An 18,732-nucleotide genomic window follows, 5' to 3' on the forward strand; every position below is an offset into this window, starting at 1 on the left:
AGAGAACTATTTCACCGGCAAAATGAAGTCGATCGGAAGAGGAAACGAACTCTTTCACCTATGTATCAAGCAGTCAGTCTCTTTAGCATTATGCCTCGAATCGCTGTTAAGAAAAAATATTGTAGATAATTAGAGTAGCATGATATTTCCTTCATAGACTCTATTCATAAACTGGCTCCTTTGTTTGTTCGCTTTATGTTCATTTTCATTTCTTTTTTTTCTTTTAATATTATCCTAAGAGCCATTTTCAGAGCAGGTACGTCGACAAGCTGTGAACGTTTAGAAGAGAGTGAACGGAAAGGAAAAAGTGTGTTTGCACATGTGTGTGTGTCTGTGTGTGTGTGTGTGTGTGTGTGTGTGTGTGTGTGTGTGTGTTTGAGGAATGGGAGCTACACGGAGCGACACACACACACACAAACACACAGGTGTCCAAGTAAAATATTAAATAAACAGTCACAAATGCATTAAATTGTAGCCAAACACATTTAAGCCAGAGTGCACTGACCCGCGTGTCACCACTACACCCAGAGCCGTCCATGTGGCCGCTGAACACCTTTCCGTCTCACCTCACAATCATCGGAAATAGCTACTCTTGATCCCGAGGCCTCAGTTCATACGGACAGGAATTTGACAGGTTTATGGGAGCTGACACCCACCTATCTCCTTACACTGCTATCTCGTGTATTGTCATTAGCAAAGGATATGGGACAGTAATTATTTTTTTATACTAATCATGTTAAAATGCTGATATATCACGTTTTGAACATGATTGGTAGGTTCCATTAAATGTATTACAAAAACACAACTGGCAATTTGATTTTTTTGTACTAAAAATAGTAAAGATTCTCACAACTATATTAAACTTTGTTCATTAAAACACCGATGTTAAACAACGATCATATGCGTGAATCGGATTTATATAGAAAGCTCCAACGCACATAAAAAACATTTCGGAAACCTTATAACTACTTGGAATTATTTTTATGTATTTTTTGTTCACTTTACCCCTACCTTCACCCGTCAGCAGATTCCATTTTGACTAAAGTAAAAATGGTTGAAAAAAAAAACTTGTTATACGCACGCTTCAATAGAACATCCTTAGCAAGTGAGTAAACTTCGGCAATTTCAGAGCCAACTCGACACACAGCTGCGGATAATTCAGGTCACAGCTGCCCAAACAGAACCCCGGAGTTGCTACAGGTGTGAAGCCGAGCCTATCTACAACATAATAACTGCTACATCACTCCGCTCACCTACCATGTGCAGCTCACTAATGATGATCGTGTTGGCAGAACTAATTTTTTTCTATAATTATATCACTAATATATTAAGTATACTACCAAAAATATATTAACTATCGAATATTGACAAATCTAGCAGTCTTCAAGAGAGTGACCTTACGAGTCGCGGTCACAAAGCCACATCTAATGCCAAAATAAAATCGTTTTTCATGAATATTCAGCCTGTGATGAAGGGATTTCCGGAGTCATTTTACTTTACTGGGCTAAAAAAAAAATATAAAAAAAAAAGTAAAATCCTCTCTGCGGGGCATCAGTAATATTCCAAGTGCCGTGAGCCAAAATGTATTAAATTATAAACGCACTAACACTCCATTGCTAATATAGAAACTTTTTGCTACGTATGTACTTTTTTCCTCTTTGTAACGAGAGAGAGAGAGAGAGAGAGAGAGAGAGAGAGAGAGGAGACTCAATCGTTATTAAAAGTCCAGGAAGTACTGTCAAGCGGTTAGGGTACTTGTCAACTATAAATACACTCGGAAATGGGATCTAATTAATACCTCAAACCAATAATTTCCCATTACCGTACATGATTAATTATTCTCAGTCGGGCGTGCATAAAACCCAACGCTGACGTGTCATTATTGTTACAAGGATGAAAAGCTAAAATGAGTTCGTTAATTTTTTTTTTTCGTTCTTTTGTTTATTTTTATTCATTGTTTTCATTTTTTTCACTTGGTTTTCTTTTCTTCTCTTTTCTTTCTCTTCCTTTCTTTCCCTCTTAACTTTTCCCTTACGAACCTAAAATAATGAATGAAGGCGGGGTCAGATTTAAGCATGTCGCATTATTAACTTTGTATAAAAAAAATAATGAAGGAAGGAATAAATAGCAGCTGAATTATAAAACAAACTATATCATGCAAATAGTGTCAAAAGTGGAAAAGGAAAATAAGTGATTAAGCAATTAAATTAATGCTATACTAGGCTATTACGTAAATTCTGTCCTAATTTTCACGGCATTTTTGTGTGCTAGGCTATTGAAGGATTTAGTTTAGTTCACTACACCACAACAATTACCAACCACCACCACCACCACCATACATACACTACCATCATCACCACCACCACCAACACCACCACCATACCATCATCATCACCACCACTGCAAACTACCACCACCATCACCATCACACACCACCATCACCATCACCACCATACACTATCATCATCATCACCACCACCACCAACACCACCACCATACACTATCAACACCACCACCACCACTGCAAACTACCACCACCATCACCATCACCACCATACACTATCATCATCATCACCACCACTGCAAACTACCACCACCATCACCATCACACACCACCATCACCACCACCACCACACACTATCATCACCACCATTATCATTACCACCACGACCACCTTCCCCTTAACCACCACCTCTACCACCATCATCACCACCGTTATATCACCACAATCACTCCCTCTAAGCACATATATTAAACCCCCCAAGCATCCTTACCTTAATATTATAAAAACTGAAAACGTGATTCACATAAAAAAAGGACAACTAGCACTTCCGACTTCCGAACGACACGTACTTCACCCCCACTCGTTCATTTGAAACTGACCTTCAGGCTTCATTTTCCCTGGTTAGTGACGTCACATTCCCCCCACACAGTCAAACTAGGTCTTAAATTTATACACATTAGCTCCTAGAACTATTCTCTGTAGCTTGTATGAGTAGATATTTTCCAGGATTGATATTATTTAGTTCTTCTACCTTATTTCTTAATACTATCATTATTTGGGATCATGTTTTATAACTAGATAAATTTTCCCAGGCCTGTGACGTCACACGAGGTCTTAAATTTATGCACTCGCTCCTAGAATTATTAACCATAGCTTGTAAAAGTAGATATTTTCCCGGATTTATATTATTTGGTTGTTTTATTCTATATTTTTTACTAAAAACGTTATTTGGGATCAACTTTGTACTATACATTACTGTGCTTTGTTTTCCAAGGACTGTGACGTCACGCTGAATCCCAGTCAAACGAGGTCTTAAATTTATACACAGTTGCTTCTAAAACCATTAAATGCAGCTTGAAAGAGTAGATGTTTCCGAGGATTAATATTCATTTATTCGTTTATTTTATTCTTTTGTGGGGATGTTAGGCTATTTGATTTATAACTACATGAGAAAAAAAAAAAACATGCTTTCAGACTGTTTACGTAAATGGTCGGGAGGTATTATCACACTTTTCTCTTATGGAATATTTAAAGAAAGCTAGATCATGCACGGCATAGAGGTATCTGATTTATGTTTAGTTATTTAGCTATTTTAAGTGGGTTAGTTTTAGCTGCTGCAGATGGCGCTGGTGCGACGGTGCCAGATTGTCGTACTCAGCGTCTTATGTTTGCATATTTCCAACCCAAAACTGTCATCTCCACCCCAATCACTGGCTTCACATATAGTTATCGTTAAAATGGTCAATTATTGGTGTTTCCTGGCAACTGTTATGGCCTTATTGATCAGAAAACGGTAAATACGATGCTCTGAGTACGATAATCTAGCAAGGTGGTGGCAAGTGTCGTCTGCAGCTGGAGCAGTGTTGCAAGTAATGGTACAATTGTACCAAAATGATACATTTTGACAATGCTCGTACATTCTTACGCCGCTCAGCAAAATTGGTACAAAATAGAATTGTCAGACAAAATTTGATACTTTTTACAGTTTTGGGAACAAATTTGATACTTTTTGGCTGTCCTAGGACAGCATTTTTTTTTTTACAAGCTTGGCCAGCCAAAAGTTTAAGATTTAAGAAAGATTTAAGTTGAATATATTGTTTCTCATATTTTTTTACTCTCTATATATAAAGATTCCATGTATATTTTGAATAGAATCATGACTGTATTACTTCTAGTGATAGCTATATTTACATACAGCGCATGATATCTTATTGATATTCCAGTGATTAACTTGCAGGCTGTGATGTTGTATATTTCATAGCAGTGATATTATGATATGTCTACATAGATGTACTGCATCATACTGTGTCATACATAGTCAAAGAGCAGGTGTTCCTACAAATGTTCCTAATTTAAACTTAAGAGTTACAGGGAAGAAACCTCACTGGTATCTCTTTGTTTTAAGTCTATATTCACTAATGTCACAATCACACACCCATTAGCGGGTAAATAGATAGTAACGAAGATAATAGCAGTGTCCATCAACCTATATGAGAGTCATAGTGTGTGTGTGTGTGAGAGAGAGAGAGAGAGAGAGAGAGAGAGAGAGAATTTTTTTTTCTCTCTCTCTCTCTCTCTCTCTCAGACACAACTGCCAGACGGCTATGATGATTCCATACGTCGCTTTCAGCCGCAATTAAAGAAAATAATTCATACAGTGACGTAACGCAATAAGTAATTTGATTTAATAGATAGATGATAAATTTGATACATTTTGGTTCCAAATGGTACATTTTGAAGATCACGTGGATACATTTTGATTTTTCCTACTTGCAACACTGAGCTGGAGCTTGTTTTGGTTTATTTTGTCATTGTGTGGATGAGAGAGGTGTTGTGCTGTGGTTGCCCTCTTGTCATCCTTGCAAATACGGATGTCTGCACTGTGCTTCTGCTGTGCTACTTCAACGTGAGGATAAACGGTATGTGGGTATGTTGTGTTACTTATAAATGTGTATGGAGGGCATGTGGATATGTGTGAGGAAGTATGGATGTGAATGATAAATGTGGATATAAGGATAAAATTGGTATGTGGATAAGTGCGTGATAAAAGTATAAGGATGAATGGTATGTGGATATGTTGTGCTACTTATGTGTATGGATGGCATGCGGTCTTGTGCTATTTGTGAATGTGGATATGTGTTTGTTTCCTCCCCACTCTCCTTTATTTGTTTTCTTTTAATACTTCTTAGTTAACTCACTTTTTTATCCATGTCTGCTCATCAATGGGACTCCATCAATGGTGTACCCACATTACGATACATATTGAAAAGGGTAACTAGTGTAATTTCATGGTGTCGTAGTGGAGCGAGTGTAGGACAAGATTATGTATTTTTCTCCGCAGCTGGTAAAGATAGTTAACTCAGCATTCGTTCATCTAAAGACTATTTGATTTCTCTACTTCTTATTTCTTGCCCTTTTATTTCTTATTTCTTTCTTTATCTCATATTTCTTCTTTCCCATTTATTTTTTCGTTCCTCTGAAGACTATTGTATTTCCTACTTCTTATTTCTTACATTCATAGCTCTTATTTCTCTCTCTACCTTGTATTTCTTCTTTTTAACCTCATTTCTTTCTTCGTTCCTCTGAAAACTACTGAATTCCTCCACCGCTCGTTTCTTAATCATATGCAAAAAAGAGAAAAAGATAGCCTACTTTGACCACATCAACATAGGTGGTGTGTTGCGAGCAAGCTAAATACACCCAGATTTTTTACCCTTCACATAATGACCGCCGTTAGCCAGGCAATCAGTGCATAAATCATCCGTAATCTGCACGTGCGATGTTATTTATCTGCGCTGGTTGTCGTGAATCCTAACCACATAGGCACGAGAGGAGAATAATCTGAGTGGGTTGATGTGGACACCGTTACCAAATCATTTTACTTTAGCACATTGTATTTTTTGATTTCTGGCACATTACTATCGCAAAAATAATAATAATAATCGACGGTTTTAGCAACTTTAACAGATTTGTATGGGCACGAGGGTTCTGAGTCTGTAATGAATAAATGCAATGTTCTGAGTCCGACAATCTGGTAACGTTGGTTTTGTCCCCTAATCACACGGCTGATGACTAGGCTACACCACCAGACCGAGCGAAATTAAGGCCCTGCGAACCCTGTAAATCATGCAGTCTCCCAACTCTTGTATGGTATTAGCGCATTACTCTTTCCCATTATGTTGGTGGACTGAGGCACTGCTTCTGTTGATGCACGTTCATAAGCAGTGGCAGGGTCCGCTGTATGTTTTTTTTTATTTTTTATTCTCTCATATTTAGTTGATGCCGTACATGGTTATCCTAGGAAAGAACTTGAGATATAAACGTTCTTCCTCGTATAATTATCGCTTTTTTATGGTGATAATTCCATGATTGATTGGGGTAGACTGTAGGTAAATGTGTAGGTCATGTTTTCGGGGGCTATATAGCTTTTTTCTCCTCCTCCTCCTCCTTCTTTTTCTTCTTGTTCTTCTTCTTCTTCCAGCAGCTTGAAAATTCGAATGTGGTGGTTGTAGCCTTTGCCTCAACCTTATTATTATTATTATTATTATTATTATTATTATTATTACTTCTACCGAGACTGATTGCTGAACATTATTCCTTTGCGCACTCTACTGTGAATGTCTGTGATGCATTTTGTTTAGATATTTTGTTAAATGTCTAACGCGAAAACAACAAAATCGCGGTCACTCTACTGAAACATAGGAAACAATTTGTACTTCGGACACACTAAAAAACAAACTGTACAATAGCCTCGTATGGCAATTGATCCCAAGCGTTTATAAGACTGTCCAGCATACACACACACACACACACACACACAGAGAGAGAGAGAGAGAGAGAGAGAGAGAGAGAGAGAGAGAGAGAGAGAGAACGGGATATTTAATGCTATGAGGGAACAAATCATACCATATAAACAGGAAAAATACGGTAATGGTCTTTCTCTTCGCTCGGTGGTTTTAGATGTCGAAGGGAAGAAGGGGAAGCTCCTCCCCCAGTAAAGCCGCGCGCTGATGTTCAAAGGGAAAATGAAGCAAAGTAACGCATTTTCATATGTCATAAAAGGGAGGTATTGTTTACACATAGGATCTCTGCCCCATGAATACAAACTCCCTTGTATTTCTTAACATAATAATGAGCTTGTATACATCATGTTTATATAAAGAAATGCATAAAATTATCGTTTCACTAAAGTAATTAAAAGTATTTACTTATTATAGTAGAATTCCTGCCTCATACATACGAGCTCTTTCATACATAACAAATAAACTAACTTGTATATTTCATGATTCTATAAAGACATTACTACATTAATCTAGCGTTATATACATCCATAGTCATAAAATTCGTCCCATACTCACGAACCCTTTCATACAAATATTAATGAGCTTGTATATTTCATGATCCAATAAAGGCAGTAATACATTGAGTTATCAAAGTAATAAGGCATAAAAAGGTATATATCCAGAGTAGTAGAATTTCTATAAAAAAAAGTTAGTAGAAAAAAAATGTTCCCTCATAAATAACATCCTTGAATTCATAAAAAAAATATCGCGTTTTTACGAAGACAGCAATACATTAATTATTTATCGAAACACAGTATTATTAGAAAAATCTTATATCCGTAGTAGAAAGTCCTGCCTCATGTGTACGGGTTCCCTCAATCATAGCATGTCAAAGATTCGATTAACTTCTAAAATTGAAAAGGGAATCTAACACCCCAGAATTTCGCTGCACTTAAGAGAGTTCCGGGTGTTATGATCAACCTTATTTTTTTTTAGCTTATTTGCCTTTCCTACCGTCGAGCTAAACACACACACACACACACACACACACACACACACACACACACACACACATTATTAAAGCACACGTACACAAGTCTTCTTCCTCAACAGTTGTGTCTATACCGAGAATTTTTAAACCCCAATCCAAAGGTACATTGCTAGCTTCAAGGGAGTGTCTGAACAGCGCCCTACATCTACATACACTTCACATACCGGCACTTTGCTCCTTCTGTAGTCTCAATTCACCCCGCCCTTTCCACACACCAACAGTACCCTCCTCCACATTCTTGACGTACATATTATAACGTAGCTTGCCGTTCTTGCTCCTAAATCTAAAGTCTCCCTTCATGCCTCCGTTCCCGCTTCCCACGCTCGCAGTACCCTACACCTTTTAGACTCAGCTGCTGGCTTCTCTAACTAGCCTCCTTGGACTTTCAATTTCGCTCCATCACCCACTTCCACCACGATCGCTATCCCTTTGATGTCTTGCACCTCCTCCGGACTTTGATCAAGACGAGAACGGACCCGAGGTGAAACTCGTACCGAAGTCTCAGTTTAAGTTTGATTGATTTTTTTTTTTTTTTTTTTTTTTTTTTTTACGTCGTAGCCTATTGCGCCGGTAGGCTTCTTCCCGGTGGATCCTGAATTCCTGATGGTCGGTCCAAGGCTTCTTCCCGGTGGGGCCTGATGGTAGGCCCACCCTTTCCGTTGATGAAAGTAGCAAAATAAATGCCATAAAGTACTACGTAAATAATGATTTTCAAAAGACATCTGTTGATCGTATTGAATATTTGGTGTATTAGTAGTTCACGGATGTTGTGGAGAATATTGAAATACATCAGAATCATCAGTATTTGTTTTTCGTAATTTCCGTTACTGATTAAAAATGTTTCATGGTAACAGATCAAGAAAAACTTTTTAGTCGGCATTATCTTTTTATCTTGATGGTGTATTTTTTTTTTTTACAGCAGAGGAGACAGTTCAAGGACTTAATTAAAAAAAAAAATAATAATAATGAAAAAAAAAGCCCACTACTACTTCTCCTGAATAGAGTAGAGAGAAGAATGATATAAATAAACGCGTTCACTTCTATTTAACAGGAAATTAGAAAAAAAATTAAGACAGCAATACGAGTTTCAATTTTCTTTGCTTCAAACTATGATATATTAGCACCGTTATTGTGTCCTGTGTCAATACTTCTGTCATTCTCCATTATCATCATTCTCAACAACTCCCTATTCTTTCCTATCACCCCTCCACCTTTCTTGTCACTCGCCTATTTCCTTCTTCAACCCACTTTTTCCTCTTTCTAAATCCCACACTATTTCACCTTCAAACACACACACACACACACACACACACACACACACACACACACACACACACACACACACACACACACATTCTCTCCATCCTCCGTCGTCTTCTAAATCCCCATCACTTTCTCACAACTCCATCCCCTCATTCACTCCTCCATTAGCCCATTACTCTTCACCTACTCCCCCACTTTAGTCCTTCCATTTTATCAAGTCACCTTGGGCGTGGCTGCCTCAGGTAAAATAGAGCTGTTCACCTCTCTCTCTCTCTCTCTCTCTCTCTCTCTCTCTCTCTCTCTCTCTCTCTCTCTCTCTCTCTCTCAACATCTTTTTCCATCGTTAATTCTCTTGTTTTGATTATTTTTTTGCACACCACTCATGAGGTAAAAGTGCAGGCGACTTGGCTAAGTTGACCGGCGCAATGACTGTCACCCTACTTGACATCGTCGTCAAGCCAGCCACTGCCACAACGTATAGAGATGTATACAAACTCATTGTTTTGTCCTGAAAAAATGAATCTTTTGTAGAATTTTATATATATATATATATATATATATATATATATATATATATATATATATATATATATATATATATATATATTTTTTTTTTTATATGTTTCGGCCTATGGCGCCGGTAGGCATTCTTGATGGGGCCTGATGGTCGGGCCGAGTCCGTTATGGCGGATGCAAGTGTTTATAGTATCGCCATCTTGCTTGGCTCATGCTGCTCCCCGGAGGTCATCTTTGAGCCTCTGTTTAGAGAGAGAATCTAGAATCCGAGTTGAGAGGTGGTCTTCAAGACAGCAAGTGGGTAATTTTAAGCCACTCGGCGATGACTGAAAAATCCCTGCTGTGGCGGCGGGTAGGACTGGAACCCGCGTCCAGGAGGGCGCAGCTCCGGCACGCTAACCACTCAGCCACCGCCTCTACAAATATGATCTTATACATTTAAATGTACACGGAGTAATTGATACTTATTTAGAAGTAGATAACTGTTAACAATATGAGGGAGAGAGAGGGTGGCGATGATAATATTGCATATTCGATAATCCCAACAGCTACACCTAAGTGACGATAAAATTAAAAGACTACTAATATGTCCCCTTTCTCATTCCATTGTTCCAAAGACGCAATCCTACCACGCTACACCATTGACACCCCACCCCTACACTGTTCTCCCCCCATTCAAATTTCCTCCATTAATCACAGCCCTTCTCTCTTCCATCTGTCATCCTCCCCTCCCTCAAGTCACCCTATCCCTTCCCCTTTCTCTCTACCTATCAGGTGTTCATTAATCAGTGTAATCACAATTTTAATGAATTTGAGATTAATTATTATGCTGGAAACACCTGCAACTACTCCTTTCTACCTTACCCCCTCCGTGTGTATGTACGTGTGTGTGTGTGTGTGTGTGTGTGTGTGTGTGTGCGCATGAGGTCTGCAAGATTTGGTCAGGTAATATATTATGGCTGGTAGTGAAAGGAGGGAGGAAAGGAGGGAGAGAGAGAGAGAGAGAGAGAGAGAGAGAGAAGAGGGGAGGAGAGAGGAAATATTGCTAAATACTTAATAATTCTACGGCAACAGCAGAGAGAAACGGAGCAAGAGAGAGAGAGAGAGAGAGAGAGAGAGAGAGAGAGAGAGAGAGTAAAAAAGGGAGAAAAAAATATATACTCACCATACTCCTTCTAACAACCCAAGCCTGTTTTCCTTCTCCCTCACCCGTTTTCTATTGAGCCTCGCAGTGGGGGACAGACATGCCCATTTCCATATTTCTCAAAACGCGTCCCGTATACTGCTTCTATAATGGCTCTCGCTGATATAATAAAGGCTAAAATCTTCCCCTCCTCCTCCCCTTCCCCATATACCCCTCCTCTCCTCCTCCCCTTCCCCTCTCCCCCCCCCCCCCTCTCTGTGCCCTTCCCTGCCCAGTATTGCCTTATGAAACGTTTTTGAATGTATGCGACGTGTATAAACATGTCAAGGGAAAGAGCGAGATCGAGGAAGCGATTTTTTTTTAATTCATAAATTTCTCAGACGAAGGAAATAAAAAAGTAAAAAGTCAGCCAAGGTCGAGGTTGGGGAAGGAAACATGGAAACATGGAAATGCAGGCAACAGAAAGCCTATTGGCTCATTACGAGGTCGCCCGCTTGGGTGATTTAATCTGCTCGACCGCCACTTGGGGCTTGGTGAGCAGATGAAAGCACCTCGATATTGAGGAGCAGATGGAAGCCCCTCGTTATTCAGTTTACTCCTGACGCAGCGAAATGACGGTCGATTCTATATTTGAAGGAGTTGATGGTATTCGCATTTACTACTTCTGAGGGAAGATTGTTCCAGTGGCGGATGACTCGGTTTGAAAAGAAACTCCTTCCAATGTCTGTGTTACATCGACTCGACTGAATGGGTAAACCGTTATTTCTAGTTCTTGAGTTGGTTTGCAGTTCAAAGAATTTGGAGTAATCGACGTTATTGAACTTTTTTAGATACTTGAAGACTTGAATCATATCCCCTCGTAGGCGTCTTTTCTCCAATGTAAAGAGATTGAGTCGCTTGAGTCGTTCCTCGTACGGTTGAGCCCTGAAGGTTGGAATCATCTTTGTGGCGCGTCGTTGAATCCTTTCCAGTAAAGCAATGTCCTTTCTGTAATTGGGAGACCAGAACTGCACTGCATACTCGAGGTGTGGTCTTACCATGGAATTATACAAGGATAGCATCACGTCTGGTGTTTTACACTCGAAGTTCCTCGCTATGAACCCGAGCATAATGTTGGCTTTGTTGTATGCTTTTTTACAGTGATTCGCGTGTTTCAGGTCACTGCTTATAGTGACTCCAAGATCCTTTTCCTCCTACATCGCTTGCAGAGGTCTCCCATTCATGATGTATGTGTGGTTACTATTTTCGGACCCAATGTGCATGACTTTGCATTTGTCAACATTAAAAGACATTTGCCATTTTTCCGACCATTCGATAATGTGATTGAGGTCTTTCTGAATGATTTCGCAGTCCCGTGGAAGGAAGGAAGGAAGGAAGGAAGGAAGGAAGGAATAGGTAAAGGGGATGTAGGAAAGGGAGGGGAAGAAGGGAAATGCTTGGTATATACTCGATCAAAGTCTTTTTCATTTCAGGCAATTTATACATTTTTTTTCTTTTATATAACATTTCATAACATTCAACAACATTTTTTTTTTTTTTTGACTCATGCACTTATTGATAATTTCGTAAACTTTTATTTCTCTTATAAAACATTTCATTTCGTTCAACAACTTTTCTTTGTTTTTTTTTCTCTATTGATAATTCTATACACTTTTATTTCTCTTATAAAACATTTCATTACGTTCAACAACTTTTCTTTGTTTTTTTTCTCTATTGATAATTCTATACACTTTTATTTCTCTTCTAAAACATTTCATTACGTTCAACAACTTTTCTTTGTTTTTTCTCTATTGATAATTCTATACACTTTTATTTCTCTTCTAAAACATTTCATTACGTTCAACAACTTTTCTTTGTTTTTTCTCTATTGATAATTCTATACACTCTTATTTCTCTTATATAACATTTCATTACATTTCCAACAACTTCATTTAATTTTCCATCAAGCATCTACTGATAATTTTGCATACTAGTTTTTTTTCCTTCCTTACATCCACATCAGAAACACCTTTTTTTTTTCAGTTTTGTGATTCATCCCAGTCACTCCTCTTCCCCCCTTCCACCTCCGCCTTCTTTTCATCATTAATCTTGTCCTCAGCCTGATTAATGAGTGCCAGTCGATAACTTTCCATGCGCAGTTCAGTTTTTTTCCCCCTTTTTGCATTGCCAGTTTTTCATATTCCTTACTTTTTTTTTTTTGCCCTTGAGCTGCTTCCTTTACTGTAAAAAATCCATCACGACCTATTATACAACCTTTCCTTTCTTCTTCATCATAATATCAGAACTTTCAACTACTATATATTTAACGTTTCATACTCTATTTTCTTTTTCTTTTCAGCAATGTATAACTTTCATGCGCAATTCTTTTTTTTTTCATTCCACAGCCATTTTTTTTTTCATATTTCTTACATCCACCACAACCTACCACACTATATTTCCCTTCTTCTACATTACAACATCTCCATAAACTTCAGCTACTTATTTCCTATCACCAAACGCCTCTTGATAACGTTCCGTACTGTATATCACTTCCACAACCGTACGTTTATATTTCCTCCACTACATCTGACACAACCTCATTCACAGCATTTCCCTTCTACATACAACAAAACATTCATACTACATACATACCACAGTTACCACTCCCTCCCCACTCACTCCTACATCTCCTCTTCGTAACTCTCCAAACCAGCCTCTCTCAAACCCAGTAAACTCAGGGTGCTTTGAATATGCGCTTTTTGTGCCCGCGTGGAGGACATCTGTTAAAATTCCGTACCATATGAAGACAGATACTACGCCTTAACAAGAGCCTAAAAAATGCTACTCTACATGCTACGTAACCTCTAGGCCTAAAGAGAGGGAGAGAGAGAGAGAGAGGACGTAATGTGTGTGTGTGTGTGTGTGTGTGTGTGTGTGTGTTGACGCCGCCCGCCCTTCAGATATAGGACTATTTATACAGAGAGACTGATTGGTTTATTACACGACTGACCAGCTGATTGATCGTTTGTTTAGCCGCCTGAATGCTTGAGTGAGGAATCAGGAAAACACGGCGGCATAAAATCTCTCATTGCATTAGTGTCACTCAGCCGCTGGCGTTTGGGGTGCTGTCTTTCATGTATTTTTTTTTTTTTTTTACGCTGCGCTTCTGAACTGATCACAGGTTCGATTCCCCTTCAAATGCGCATCACTCTCCCCATCACTTCCATTCCTGTTCTGTCACTCACTAATGCATGGTTGATTTAGTGTGTAATTGTTTATATCCTTCACTAATGCATTCCAGTCAATTATGAACACTTTTTTTCATTTAATCATCACTCGCTCTCAGTTCTGTTCATCCTTCTACATGTAATGCAAAATAAATAAATAAATAAAATAAAATCTCTTCTCCTGCATATCCCTAACTAATATAATAATCCCAAATCCATTATAATCCTCTTTTTCTTTTTACTCTGTTCTCAATATAAACACTTTTTTTCAATCCTTTTTCACTCGCTCTCGTCACTTTTCTGTCCATCCTTCTAATGCAAAAATAAAGTGAAAAGTCCACTCCTTCATATCCCAGAAAGATATAAATAATCTCAAGTCGCTTATAAGCCGCTTTTTTTTCTCCGATCTCTATATAAACACAATTTTTCAGTCAATTTCCACTCGCTCTCATCACTTCTGTCTATCCTATATACTAATACAAAAGAAAATCAGAGTGTAATCCTCCATATTCCTGACTAATATTATATTTCAAACCGTTTATAATCCTTTTTATATATTACGTAAGTGATGATTTAACTCCTTTATTCTCATTCTTCGTATAGATTGAAATTCTCTCCCGTCCTCAGTATTTCATTGCCCCTGACGCCGAGTACTTCCAAGGAGAATATTAGAAATACCAGGAATTTTTTGCTTCTCGCTTTTGTAACTTTCCCACTTTTTATTCACAGGGGCGTATACAATGGGCCTTTATTTCCTCCTTCCGCATTCAAACTCCTGGCCTGTCTCCTTCCCCGAGAAAAGTGAGGATAAATGAATGGAAATATTGATTAAGTGACGCGTTTTTCAGCTCCAATGGAAACCGGCCAGCGCCTGTGAAATAGATAGACTGAAAAACGCGCTAAATGCCGCTACTAAAAGAGATAAATTGAGGATTCCGAGAGAGGAGGCCAATTTAGCTTATATAAAAACCTATTTCTTATGCACTTGCGTAACTTTTTCCCTTCACACACACACACACACACACACACACACACACACACACACACACACAGATAGAGATGGTAAGATAGATACAGATAGATAATTTACAGTCCAAAACAACACACACACACACACACACACACACACACACACACACACACACACACACACACACACACACACACACACACACACACACACACACACACACAATACAGGACCTGCCAAAATCCATTCTCCCTTTCCCCCTTTCAATACCAGAACCAGCTCCATCAATAGCCAAGGAAGAGAAAGAGAAATAGGAACGGAAAGGAACAAAAAAATAATAGAAAGGAGGCTGAGCAGAGACCATCTAACGTGACCTCTGACCTGACCTGACCCGACCTAACCTAACCTAACCTAACCTAACCTTTGACCTTGAAGTGGGCCAGGAAAAGGGTTGATAAGACTGTACGATGACCCTGCACTAACCTTGTCCGGATTATATGACCTTGATATAAAGAAAAGTGAAGCTATCGTTGTTGTTGTTGTTGTTGTTTTCTCTATCTATCTATCTTTTTCTCCACCACTGACTCTCTCCCTCCTTTTCTCCCTTCCTTTCCTTTTTCCTTCCCTTTTCCCTTCCTCCTCACGCTTCTCCCTCTCTCCCTTCCTCCTTTCCTCTTCCTCCTTTGGCCATATCTTCCTCTTCTCCTTTCTTCCTTACCTCTTTTCTGCCTCCTTCCCTTCCTTCTTAAGCATCTTCCTCTCTCCCTTCCTCCTCCCCTCTTCTTCCATTGCCCATATCTTCTTCTTCTCCTTCCTTTCTTCCTTACCTCTTCCTTACCTCCTTCCCTTCTTCTTAGGCTTCTCCTCTCTCTCTCCCTCCCTCCCTCTCTCCCTCCCTCCTTCGTTCCTTCACCTCACCTCCATGCCCTTCCATCACCCCTAAAATACTGCCTTCCATCCCAAGTTCTTCCTGAATATCTCTCTCTCTCTCTCTCTCTCTCTCTCTCTCTCTCTCTCTCTCTCTCTCTCTCTCTCTCTCTCTCTCTCTCTCTCTCTCTCTCTCTCTCTCTCTCTCTCTCTCTCTCTCTCTCTCTCTCTCTCTCTCTCTCTCTCTCTCTCTCTCTCTCTCTCTCTCTTCGTTTTTTCTTTCATTCATTCATTATTTCTTCTTTTTCTTTTTTCTTTTTTTTTTCTTTCTGTTTTCTTCTTTCGCTCGCTCTCCCTCGGTTTGATCAGACGTAACTAACTTAAAAGGAAATTCAAGGGAGGGTTATGAGTGCTCCTTTACAAACCTCGTTAGTACTCGCATTTTGAAGCTTTAAAAGGCAAGAAGAGGCGAAGAAGAAGCGAGAGAAGCAGAGTAGCTGTCTTTACCTTCTTTAATAGTACTTAGAGATGAGAGGTGGGAAGAGGGTGATGGTGGAGTGCATGGTTATGATGTTATCTCTTCAATTGAAACTCACGCCAGACGCACAGGTAATTTGGCATCTCTATCACCTGTGTTTTTGGTTGTTTGTTTGTTTTCTCGGCGTGGAATGCTTTACTAGTCCGGTTTACTCTCTCATTTATCTATTTATTTGTCCAACCCGTAAAAGAATAAGTCCATCGCTATTAAAGTATTCAAATTTATCGGTGTTTGGGTCATTCTTCAATTCAGTTTTTGCACAGAAAGGGATTAGCAGGCACGGTATCCCCCTATCTGACTCCCTTTTTAGACTTTGAAACCTCTATGGCCTTCCTCCTGGCCTATACACACACACACACACACACACACACACAGATGCGAACATACATCCATACACAGCTTCGCATATGAATGAAGAAGAAGGGAGAGGAAAAGAAAGAAGAAAAGAACCAAGATAAAAGATAACAGCACAGCGCAAGAAAAAACAAAGAGACGCGGAGAAGGCAAGATAATGGAAGAGACAAGGCGGAGGAAGAGAGCGAGGCAAGAATATTCCATAAACAATCCCGCGCCGAGCAAGATTGTGAGATTTCATTTAAATTCTCGGGCCAAAAGTGAATTGTGACAGTCTGGTTTTGAGATTTTGCTGTGACGTAGATGATGATGATGGTGATGATGATTGTTGTGGTGATGATGATAATGATGATGATAGTGATGATAATGGTAATGAAAAAGAATGATAAGGAGGATAAAAGAGTAATAACGAATCAATAACATGAAGAGAAAGGTAAAGAAAAAGAAGAGGAAAATGAATAAAAAGAAGAAGGAGAAGAAGATGAAGAAGAAGAAGAAGAAGAAAAAGAAAAAAAAGATAGAGAAGAAAAATGAAAAAAAAATGAAAAAGAGGAAGAAAAAGAAAAAGATAAACGAGGAAGTCAAGGAAAAAGAACAGCAAAAAGATAAATCACCTCACCTCCTCCTCCTCCTCCTCCTCCTCCTCCTCCTCCTCCTCTTCGTTGTCTTCCTCCATCTCCTTGCATTTTGTTTTATCAGTTTTCTTTCTTGTTTTGAGATGTTCAGTCAGTCTGTCTCGTATTTCTTTTGTCTGTCTGTCACTCTCTATTTTCTTTTATGAATAACTGTACTTGCGTCTGTCAGTTAGTCTCTCTCTCTCTCTCTCTCTCTCTCTCTCTCTCTCTCTCTCTCTCTCTCTCTCTCTCTCTCTCTCTCTCTCTCTCTCTCTCTCTCTCTCTCTCTCTCTCTCTCTCGCACGTTCCTTATCACCCCCCCCCCACACACACACACACACACATCAGCGGCCATAATAAATATTCCCATCGTATCCGGACCGCCTTGCCCCGAACCGAACCCGGATCCGGAAATGACGTCACAAGAAACAGTAAAAGAAGCAGGATCTCTCTCTCTCTCTCTCTCTCTCTCTCTCTTAGGTCATGTGGTTGTGTTTGTGTTTATTGTGGTAGTGGAGGTGGTGGTGATGATAATGGTGGTGGTGGTGGTGGTGGTGGTGATTTGCGGACTGGAGTATTTAATGGCTCTTGTAGTGGTGATGGGTGGTGATGGTAGTGGTGATAGTGGTGTTAATAGTGGTAGTGATGACTTTGAAGGTGTGAAAGAGGAAGGAATGGTGGTGATGGTGGTGAGGATGGTGGTGGTGGTGGTGACTATTGTGTTGTTGGTGGTGGTGATGGTCGTGGTGATGGTGGTGATAATAGTGGTAGTGATGACTGATGGTGTGAATGAGGAAGGAACTGTGGTGGTGGTGTGTTAGTGGTGACGGTGGTGGTGGTGGTGACTATTGTGGTGGTGGTGGTGATGGTGCTGCCGTTTCCCTTTAAGTGGGTTATAGAAAGCATGTGATGAAATGTAAGGAAGCTCAAATGACGCACTTCCGACAGCTCCCTCCCCTTCTCTCTCTCTCTCTCTCTCTCTCTCTCTCTCTCTCTCTCTCTCTCTCTCTCTCTCTCTCTCTCTCTCTCTCTCTCTCTCTCTCTCTCTCTCTCTCTCTCGTAGCAAAGAAAGCAGTGAAGCAGAATAGAGATGATGATTGTGTGTTAAATGGTAAGCAGATTAGATAATTATGAATAGTATGTGTGTGTGTGTGTGTGTGTGTGTGTGTGTGTTAGTTCGGCTTCCCTCCCCACTGTCTCTGTTTGGTCTTCCGCCTCTGCCTCGCATCTCCATATACTGATATCTCCCTTTTTTTTTTTTTTTCCTTTCCGTCATGTTGAAATCCACACACTGTCCATCTTTCTTCCACCGCACCGCCTCCTCTTCCCTCCCATCTATCTCCACATCACACGTCCTTCTTTTTCTCCACCGTCGCCGTTTTTCTCTCCCTCTCCCTCACCTACCATACGCCACACTTCTCTA

At 39.6% G+C, this 18,732-nt stretch overlaps 1 long non-coding RNA gene across 1 annotated transcript in view; it reads left to right on the top strand.

The window, feature by feature from the left end:
• Positions 1–4,807: 4,807 nt before the first annotated feature.
• The window catches only part of LOC126993497 (uncharacterized), a 68,046-nt gene continuing 54,121 nt past the window's right edge, over positions 4,808–18,732 (top strand). Inside the window, exon 1 of the long non-coding RNA XR_007747858.1 lies at positions 4,808–4,923. This is a non-coding gene — a long non-coding RNA (uncharacterized LOC126993497). The remainder of the gene's footprint in view (positions 4,924–18,732) is intronic.

The sequence above is a fragment of the Eriocheir sinensis genome, unplaced genomic scaffold, assembly GCF_024679095.1.
Source record: "Eriocheir sinensis breed Jianghai 21 unplaced genomic scaffold, ASM2467909v1 Scaffold621, whole genome shotgun sequence".
NCBI lineage: Eukaryota > Metazoa > Arthropoda > Malacostraca > Decapoda > Varunidae > Eriocheir > Eriocheir sinensis.